Source organism: Dama dama, chromosome 19 (genome assembly GCF_033118175.1).
Source record: "Dama dama isolate Ldn47 chromosome 19, ASM3311817v1, whole genome shotgun sequence".
Classification (NCBI taxonomy): Eukaryota; Metazoa; Chordata; class Mammalia; order Artiodactyla; family Cervidae; genus Dama; species Dama dama.
The window spans coordinates 792,403-802,198 of record NC_083699.1 but is presented as its reverse complement, the minus strand read 5'-3'; the positions used below and the strand labels follow the sequence as shown (position 1 = coordinate 802,198).

The following is a 9,796-nucleotide window of genomic DNA, read 5'->3' as shown; positions in this document are numbered from 1 at the left end:
AGAGAAGCAAAAAATATTTTCCACAACTAAAGATATTAAGAAGGAACTGCAATGAGATAGAAGGAGAAGCTGAGATATAATATAATCAAGATCCTCACCCTTGGGTAGGTGACTCATAAAAAGGAAGATAATCGCAATTGCAGAGGTTCTCCCCAAGAAGTGAAGGGTCCAAGCTCCATGTTAGGATACTTCACAAGGAAGACAGACCCCCAGAATAGCTGACTCTGAAGACCAGCAGAGCTTTGTGTAGGAGAGCTGGAAGAGACTGAGAATGCACCCACAAAAGATTCACATAAGCTTTCAGATGCTCTGAGACCCAACAAGGAGGCAGTAAATTGAAAGACTTAGGCTTCACTCTTAAAGGGTAGAAGCAAAATTTAACACACTCCAGGGCCCAGAGAAAAAGCCCACCAATGATCCAGCACTAGTCCCTGGGCACCAGGGTTCCACAGCCAGCTTCCCCGTGACCCAGACGTGCCAATCAGCAACCAGTAGCCTCTGTCCAAGGCGGGGCTTGGCAACCACTCAGACTGGGGACCAGCCTCACCTACCAGAATGCTCACAGGAGTCAATCCCATACAACAAAAGGGTGCACACAGCCCACAAAGGGGATGCCCCTAGAGCATATATAGCTCTGGTGACCAGAGGGCAGTGTGCTCCTGGGACATATAGGACATCTGTTATGAGAGGACACTTTTCCAAGGTCAGGAAACAACCAACTTATGAGGTGCACAGAAATAAAAACAGCAAATTAGACAAAATGAAGTGATAGAGGAATATGTTGTAAACAAAGGAACAAGATAAAACCTCAGAACAAGAACTAACTGAACGAGAGACAGACAATCTACCAGACAAGGTATTCATTGTAATGATTATAAAGATAATCAAAGAACATGGAAGAAGAATGGATGAACAGAATGAGAAGTTAGAAGATTTTAGCCAGAATGCATAAAAACTACAATAACCAAAATGAAAAATATATTAGAAGAAATCAACAGCAGTTTAAATGATACAGAGGAACAGATCAACAAGCTGGAAGACAGAACAGTGGAAATCACTAAAGCTAAACAAAAAAAGAAAAAGGATTAAAAGAATGAGGGTAGTTTAAGAGATCTCTGGGACAACAGAAATCATATTAGCATTTTCATTATAGGAGTCTCTGAAGAAAAACAGAGAAAAGGATGGAGAACATATTTGAAGACCTAATAGTTGAAAACTTCCCTGCATGCAAAAAGAAAGAGATTTTCAAGTCCAGGAAGCACAGGGTCCCAAGAAAGGGTCAACACAAAGAGGACCACATCAAGACACATTGTACTTAGAATAAAAAAAAAAAAAATACTAAAGATAGAGAATATTCAAGTACGTATGGAAAATTCTCCAGGACAGATCACATCCTAGGCCACAAAACAAGCCCAAGTAAATTCAGAAAAACTGAAATCATATAAAGCATATTTTTCAACCACAATGTTGAGGTTAGAAATCAACTTCAAGGGGAAAAAAAATGGGAAAAAAAAAAAAAAAAAAAACCACACACACACACACACAAACCTATGGGGGTGAAACAATATACTACTAAAAAAAAATGGATACTGAAGAAACAAGAGTCAAAAATGACTAGAGGCAAATAAAAAAGAAGACCGAGTGATCCAAAAATCTATGGGCAGCAAAAGTGGTTTGAAGAGGGAAATTTATAACAATATAAGCAAGAAAAATACAAATCAATAATCTGACCTTACAACTAAAGGAACTAGAAAAAGAAGAACAAACAAAACCCAAATTTAGTAGAAGGAAAGAAATCATAAAGATCAGAGCAGAAATAAATGAAACCAAACAAACAATAAAACAGTTCAATAAAAGTAAGTCAGTTTTTTGAAAAGATAAACAAAATTAATAAACCTTTAGCTAGATTCATTAAGGAAACAAGAGGACCAAATTAAAAAAAAAAAAATCATAGTTGAAAAAGGAGAAATTACAACAGATACCACAGAAATACAAAGGATAATTAACAGATTACTATGAACAATTATATGGCAATAAAATGGACAAATCCAATAAATGTACAATCTCCCAAGATTGAACCAGGAAGCAAAAATAAAGAGATCAATTACCATTAACAAAATTGAATCAGAAAAAAAAACTCCCAGCAAACAAAAATCTCAGACCGGAAGCCTTCAAGGTGAATTCTACCAAATATTTAAGGATGAGTTAACACCCATTCTTCTCAACCTATTCAAAAAAAAGAAAGAAAGAAAATTCAGAAGAAACAACACTTTCAAACTCATTCCATGAGGCCAGCAATGCCCCTATAACAAAACCAAACAATGATATCACAAAAAAGCAAAACTACAGGCCCATATCACTAATGAAGGTAGATGCAAAATTCCTAAGCACAACATTTGCAAACCAAATCCAACAATACATTAGAAGGATCAAAGACTGGATTAAGTTGATTTATCCCAAGGATGCAAAAATGGTTCAATATCTGCAACTCAAACAATATGGTACACCATATTAACAAATTGACAAGTAAAAGCCATATGATCATCTCAGTCAAAGCAGGAAAAAGTCTTTGATAAAATTCAACATCATTTACTATAAAAACTCACCACAAAGTAGATACCTTAACATAAAAAAGACCATATATGATAAGCCCACAGGCAACATCATATTCAATGCTGAAAAGCTGAAAGCATTTTCCCTAAGATCAGGTACAAGACAAAGATGCCCACTCTCCTTACTTTTATTTAACATAGTATTAAAATCCCTGCCACAGAAATCAGACAAGAAAAATGAATAAAAATAGCAAAGGGAAGAAGTAAAACTGCCAAAGTTTTAGGTGACACTATAAAATACATAAAAAATTCGAAAGATACCACCACAATCTACTAGATGGAGCTCATCAATGAATATAGTAAAGTTGAAGGATAAAAAATTAATACATAGAAATCTGTTGCATTCCTACATCTTACAGAGAACTATCAGAAAAAGAAATTAAGGAAACCGTCCCACTTACAATTACATGAAAAAAAAAAAAACAACAATATACATAGCAATAAGAAGGTAAAAGATTCACACTTGGAAAACTATAGGACACTAAGGAAAGAAAACGGAAATGACACAGATATATGGGAAATAGATACTGTATTCACAGATTGGAAGAAATAATATTGTTAAAAGGATTATACTATCCAAGGCAATCTACAGTTTCAATACAGTCCCTGCCAAAATAATGAGAGCATTTTTCACAGAAGTAGAACAAATGATTTTAAAATTTGTATGGAACCATCAAAGACCTTGAATAGTCAAAAAAAAAAAAAAAAATCCTGAGAAAGAAGAACAGAGCTGGAGTAAAGGTATAGCAATCTCTAACTTCAGAAAAGTGCAGTTATAGCGATCAAAACTGTAAGATTCTGGTACAAAAAAATAGATCAGTGGAACAGAATAGACAGCCCAGAAATAAAACCATGCACTTATGGTCAGTTAATCTCTGTCAATGAGGCAAGAACATACCATGGAGCAGTTTCTTCAGTAAGTGGGGCCCTGGGAAACTACATAAAAATTAGAAATATTATCTCGCAACATATACAAAAATAAACTCAAAATGTATTAAAGATCGAATTTAAGACCAGAAGTCAAAAACTCCTAAGAAATCACAAGTAGAAGATTCTTTGACATAAATTATAACAATACTTTTTGGATCTGTGTCCTAAGGCAAAGAAAATAAAAGTGGAAATAAATAAGCAGGACCTAATTAAAACTCAAAAGCTTTTGCACAGCAAAGGAAACAATCAACAAAATAAAGAAAACCTACTGAGTATAAGAAAATATTTATAAATGATATAACCAATAAAGAGTTAATATCCAAATTATATAAACAGCTCATATAACTCAAAAAATCAAACAATCCAAATAAAAATGGGCAAAGAACTGAATTGGGCATTTTTTCCAAAGAAGACATACAGATGGCCAACAGGCACGTGAAAAGATACTCAACGTCACCTATCATCACAGAAATGCAAATCAAACCCACAATAATATATCACCTCACACTTGTCAGAATGGCTATCATCAAAAAGACCACAAATAAGAAACGCTGTCTGGATGGGGAGAAAAGGAATCATTTGCACACTGTTGGTGGAAATGTAAATTGGTGCAGCCAATGTGGGAAACATTATGAAGTTTCCTTTAAAAACTAAAAGCAGAGGTACCATGTGACCCAGCAATTCCACTTTTCCATACAGATCTGAAGAAAACGAAAACCCTAACCTGAAAAGATACACACACACTCCAGCACTTATAGCAGCGTTATTTACAACAGCTTTGTATGGAAGCAACCTAGGCAACCGTTGGCAGCAAAGGGGGTAACAGACTACTTTCGCCGTTTGCAACAACACAGATGAACGTGGGGGCATTAGGCCTAGTGAAATAAGTCACACCAGAGAAAGACAAATACTGTATGTTATCACTTAATGTGGAATCTAAAAAGTAAAAAAAAATGACTGCAACAGAAATATAAAACAACCTTAGCAGACTAGGACTAGATGAGCATTTCCTTAATTATATTAAGTATATCTACCACAATCTCACAGAAAATATCAAATATCACCTTAATGATGAAGCTGTAAGAACTTTCTTCAAGAAAAGTTGGAAAAAATGCAGATTCCTGGTATATTTCTACTCAACCTTTTTTTGAAGCTCCTAATGAATATGACAAAAAAATATTTTGTAAAAAGTTATAGGAAAGAAAATAAACATTATTTGCATAAGATATGATAATTTATGTAGAAAAATCCAAAGAAATGAAGATAAATTATTAGTTTAAGAGTTCAGTGAACTTAAGATTACTAAATACTAATTTTAATTACAGTATCAAAAAATAATTAGAAAATTTAAATTTTAATTGATAGTATTTACAAAAATAAATTATCAGGCATGTAAGAATAAATATAGCAAAAGTGTGCATTACTTTCAAAGAAAATCATTAAACTTTTTTAAAAGACATAGTAATGGGGTCAGCAGATCAGTTAAGTTCAGTTTAGTCACTCAGTCGTGTCCAACTCTTTGCGACCCCATGTAGTGCAGCATGCCCTGCTGATACAAACTAATAAATATAAAATAGCATGTTCCTCCTACATAGTTCAGGGAACTATATTCAATATCTTGTAATAACTTATAACTAAAAAGAATATATATGCATGCATAATTGAATCATTTTTTTGTATACCAGAATCCAACACAATATTGTAAATCAGCTATCAAAAGTGTTCAAAGTGTTAGTCACTCACTTGTATTCCAACTCCTTGCAACCCCATGAATTGTAGCCCGCCAGGCTCCTACATCCATGGGATTCTCCAGGCAAGAATACTGGAGTGGGTTGCCGTTTCCTCCTCCAGATCTTCTCAACCCAGGGACTGAACCCAGGTCTCCTGCATTACAGGAAGATCCTTTAATGTCTGAGCCACCAGGGAAGCCCAAATACTTCAGTTTAAAAAAAAAAAGACACAATAAAAGGCAACCTAAATAGAGATGCATATCATGTAATGATAAAGAGGTCTTTATAAGGCACAAACAACCTCACCACTAAACCCACTCTATACATTCATGATGGGTCACAAGCAGGCCTGTAAAGCCTAGGAAAAGTAGGCAACACCTGGAAGGAGATGAACAAAGGACATCAAGGGAAAACTTAACTACATCACCATTTTGCTCTAACGAAATTCCACGTTGATAGTTCACAGAATGACTTTAATTTTTGAAGGTTATTCTGAAATCTCTATCTCTATGGTTAAGAGTCTCAAGCTCAACAATGTTCATAGTTGTAATATGTGGTCTGAGGGGGCAAAACATATTGAAATTCTGGGTATATTGAAATTCAAGTGCATAGAGGACTCAGATGAAAGCAATGCTATTAAGGCCTCGAATTCAAGAGTATTGAATTCTCTTACACATAATTTTCTTAAAAGCCTGCATAATTTTACATTTATTGGAGTCGTCACCTTCAGACACTGATTATTTTGGAGAAGCAATCACAGAAACCTGAAAAATCAAGGTATGATGAGAAGCCCTAAATAAACCAAGTTTCAGAATCCCAGATCTAAAAGCAAGGAGTTTTCAACATTAACAATCCAAATTCTATATTTCTTCTCTACTGAGGAATCTGATATTGCACGTATTAAAACAGACTGGGAATACGAAATAAATAATAACTGGGTTAAGAGAAGTCACTCTCAGGTGAGTTAAACTGACATACAAATACAAAAGAAAAGAAAAGGATACAGAGAAAACATCAGCTAATAGAACTTAGAAAAATTATTTAATGTTCGCTTATAAAATATTGCCACTAAAATAATTTATGGGTATGTGCTCAGTCACTTTAGTCATGTCTGATTTTTTGCAACCCCACAGACTGTAGCTCACCAGGCTCCTCTGTCCATGGGATTTTCATCACAAGAATACTCGAGTGGATTGCCATGCCCTCCACCAGGGCATCTTCCCAACCCAGGGATCAAACCCACATTTCCTGAGCCTCCTGCATGCAGGTAGACTGCTGAGCCACTGGGGAGCCTCTTAGTAGTTTTATATATTTACATATAGTATGTGAGTGACCTCACTGTTTACATTTGAATACCTGATCAAATATATTCTATACAATTTTATTATTTCTGCAATTTGCTAGCTAATAGCTAGTTGTTTCAATATCTCTAAGTAATCTGTCTTTTCCCAATAATTTTAACATAAACTTTATATGTATTTCTTTGGCTCGTCTATCAAAGTTGACAAAGGCCTGGGGTTGTTCAGGCCTTAATTGTGCTTGGTTCAAGGTGCAGGCATTTTCAGGGCTTTAAACACCACTTCTATGCTGACCACTGAACAAATTCACATTTCCAGGACAGATCTTTTTTTTTTTAATTAATTTATTTTAACTGGAGGCTAATTACTTTACAATATTGTTGTGGTTTTTGCCATACGTTGATATGAGTCAGCCATGCGTGTACACGTGACAGATCTCTGACTGTCAGATGGGACACATTCACATTTTTACTTTACGTTTCTACAAAGCAGAGTGAAATCTCTTATGTTGCCCACAAAACATGGTTCCTCCTATGATATTCCTCTAGCTCAGGAAGTATCAGTACCATACACCCAGTATTTCAAGCTAAAAATTGAAAGAAATAATCCTTGGGGCAATGTTTTCTTAGCGGTTCTTTCTCCTTCTTGCTGAACCCTTCAGTTCTAGCTCTGTGCCCTGAGATTTATATAGGCACAGTAAATAATGACTGCCTCCTAAATAATCTATAATTATTCACTTTTCATTTTATAAGTCATGTCCATTTCTTCACATAATATCTGGATCTTTGAAAAGTCAATATTGGAGTAAGTATACTACTTTGCCAGAATATTCTTTTCTTCATCACCAGGAAGGTGTTTCTCAAAAATACCCACACCAACCTATACAGAGTAATTAATTTAAATTGGGTCTTTATTTCAGGGAAAAGCACAGGGCAAATATAATTAATTGCAATTATTTTATCATATAATTTTATAACCACACTCTCAGGTGATATATGTTTTTAACCCTATTTCACAAGCCTCAAATCTGAGACTTAAAATAGTTAGCAAACTTCTCAAAATCCATTGTCTGGCTACAAAATTGACTTCTTTCCAAAATGTTAAGGTGCCTCCCGAGAAGAGCTTTCTCAACAATCAATGAAGAATCAGAAATATCCTTCCTTCAAAATCTCCCAGCTGAGCCAAAGTCTAAGTTTCCATGTGCAATCTCACCAAAGCTTTTACAATTTTTAACTACTGCTTCAATGACCTACCTATTCATCCCACACCTGCACACCTACCTTAACACAAAACAATTTAGAAATTAATAAAAATAAGAACTGTTCTCATTATAGCCTCTGACATCTCAACCTGCTTTCCCATAGTACAGGAATACCTGAAGTTCAAAATGTCAGTCTCTGGGTTTTCAATATAATTTTTGTGGCAGTGCAACATTTACACGTTATTTTGCCACAGTGGTGAAATACTTTTGTTAACTACTGTTATTCTACAACAAGAAATAAGCATTGACATATGAGTATGTAGCCAGAAATTTTGTGTACCCAAGGAAAATATTCAGCAATATGCTTCTTATTGTTTGCTAAGTTACAAACCTATAGGTTTCTGACTCTTAAGAAATGCTGGATGGATGGAGTATTATTTGCCAAGACAGAGAAAGGATATGAAGGTAGAAGATTTGGGAAGGCTGCGGGTAGGAAGGAGATACATTTTTCTGACTCTAAACGTGCTTTCCACTGTTTTTGTTGTTTTTGCTAGTACGTCAGAGCACAGTTGCTCAAACTTTCTCAAAGATAAGAACTACTTGAATCTTTTAAAAAATCCAGAGTTCTAAGTACTTTCCTTGGATATTCTAACCCTGTGATCTGAAGTGAAACTTGTAGAACCTCTATTTTTAACAAGTATGTTGAGAGGTTATTGATTACCAAAAAGACAATTGTGAAATATTTAGTGGACCATCTAGGAGCTATGTAGTTAACAAGCAGTTTTGTTTTGTTTTGTTTTTCTGTAAGAGTCCGGTGTTTTGTTGAAATAGGTATTTAAATGTATCCTTTGTGTTGTTACCTACTCACTAAGTCAGATCCAACTCTTTGCGACCCCATGGGTGGTTGTCCATCAGGCTCCTCTGTCGAAAATGGGTTTCTTTCACTACACTCCAACCCACTGGAGTGTATCTTCTTGACCCAGGGATTGAACCGGCATCTCTTGTATTTCCTACATTGGCAGGCACTTTCTTTTAGCCTCCAAAAAAAAATTTTGAAGTTTTTTAGTGAGTATCTTTAAAAATATTTTGCTGAAATGGCAAAACACTTTAATTCATTTAAAGTTAGAATTATAGACTTCTGAGTTGGCTTTTTAGAAACCTTCATATCACGTGTTCCGAAATTTATCTCGGATATCTATGAAACTTCAGATAAACACTATTAAAATATACATGGAAAAAGTAATACTACTCAAAAAATATCAAATTTTTAAAAATAAACAGGAATGAAAGGTATTAACATAAGAGAAAAAAGAGGATACTTAAAAGAGAAAACTTTTAACAACTACTAAAAATGAAAAGATGTTCTTACACACTAGTAATTAGAAAGATACTACTTAGAGCTACATAAAGTTCCAATTTTCAATCTCTTCTCGGCATTTTGGCTAAGATCAAGTGTAGTATTTGTTCTTATCAGTTTAATATCTGATACATCCTCTATCCAATTTTTATTCATTAGCTTGGCAACTTTTAAAGTAATCATACCAATTTCTGACAAGGAATAAATCTGTTGTACCAATCTACAGAGTAATTTAATGTTATATAGTAAGGTTAGGGGACTATAAATTTTATTATTAAACTGTGACTCTTTAAAAGTAAAACAGTATACTAAAATGTAAAGTTGTGTATTATTTAATATATTTATTTACAGACTATTTTTATTACATTGAGGGACCTATAAATAATTCTGTTCAAAACAGCTTTTAAAAATGAAATTCTTCAAAAATTTTAAATTGTAATTGAAGCAAAAGGGAAAAATAGCTTTATATTTCTTATTTAAGCATTAAAAACAGCAAGCAGAATAATTATTCTGTAAAATATTTATATACTTAAAGCCAGTCAATTTTGTCTGATTATTTTCTGAAAAATGTATTTCTCTCATAATAAAGTTGATTATTGATTTTTAATAAAATCATTTGCAATCTTTTCCAAAATAGTTTCCAAAGTTGTCACCACCACCAAGAGTTA

General features: G+C 34.2%; 1 pseudogene; it reads left to right on the top strand.

Annotated features, from left to right (window-relative positions):
* The first annotated feature begins 9,193 nt into the window (after positions 1-9,193).
* Positions 9,194-9,300, top strand: LOC133074335 (U2 spliceosomal RNA; annotated as a pseudogene).
* The last annotated feature ends 496 nt before the right edge of the window (positions 9,301-9,796 follow it).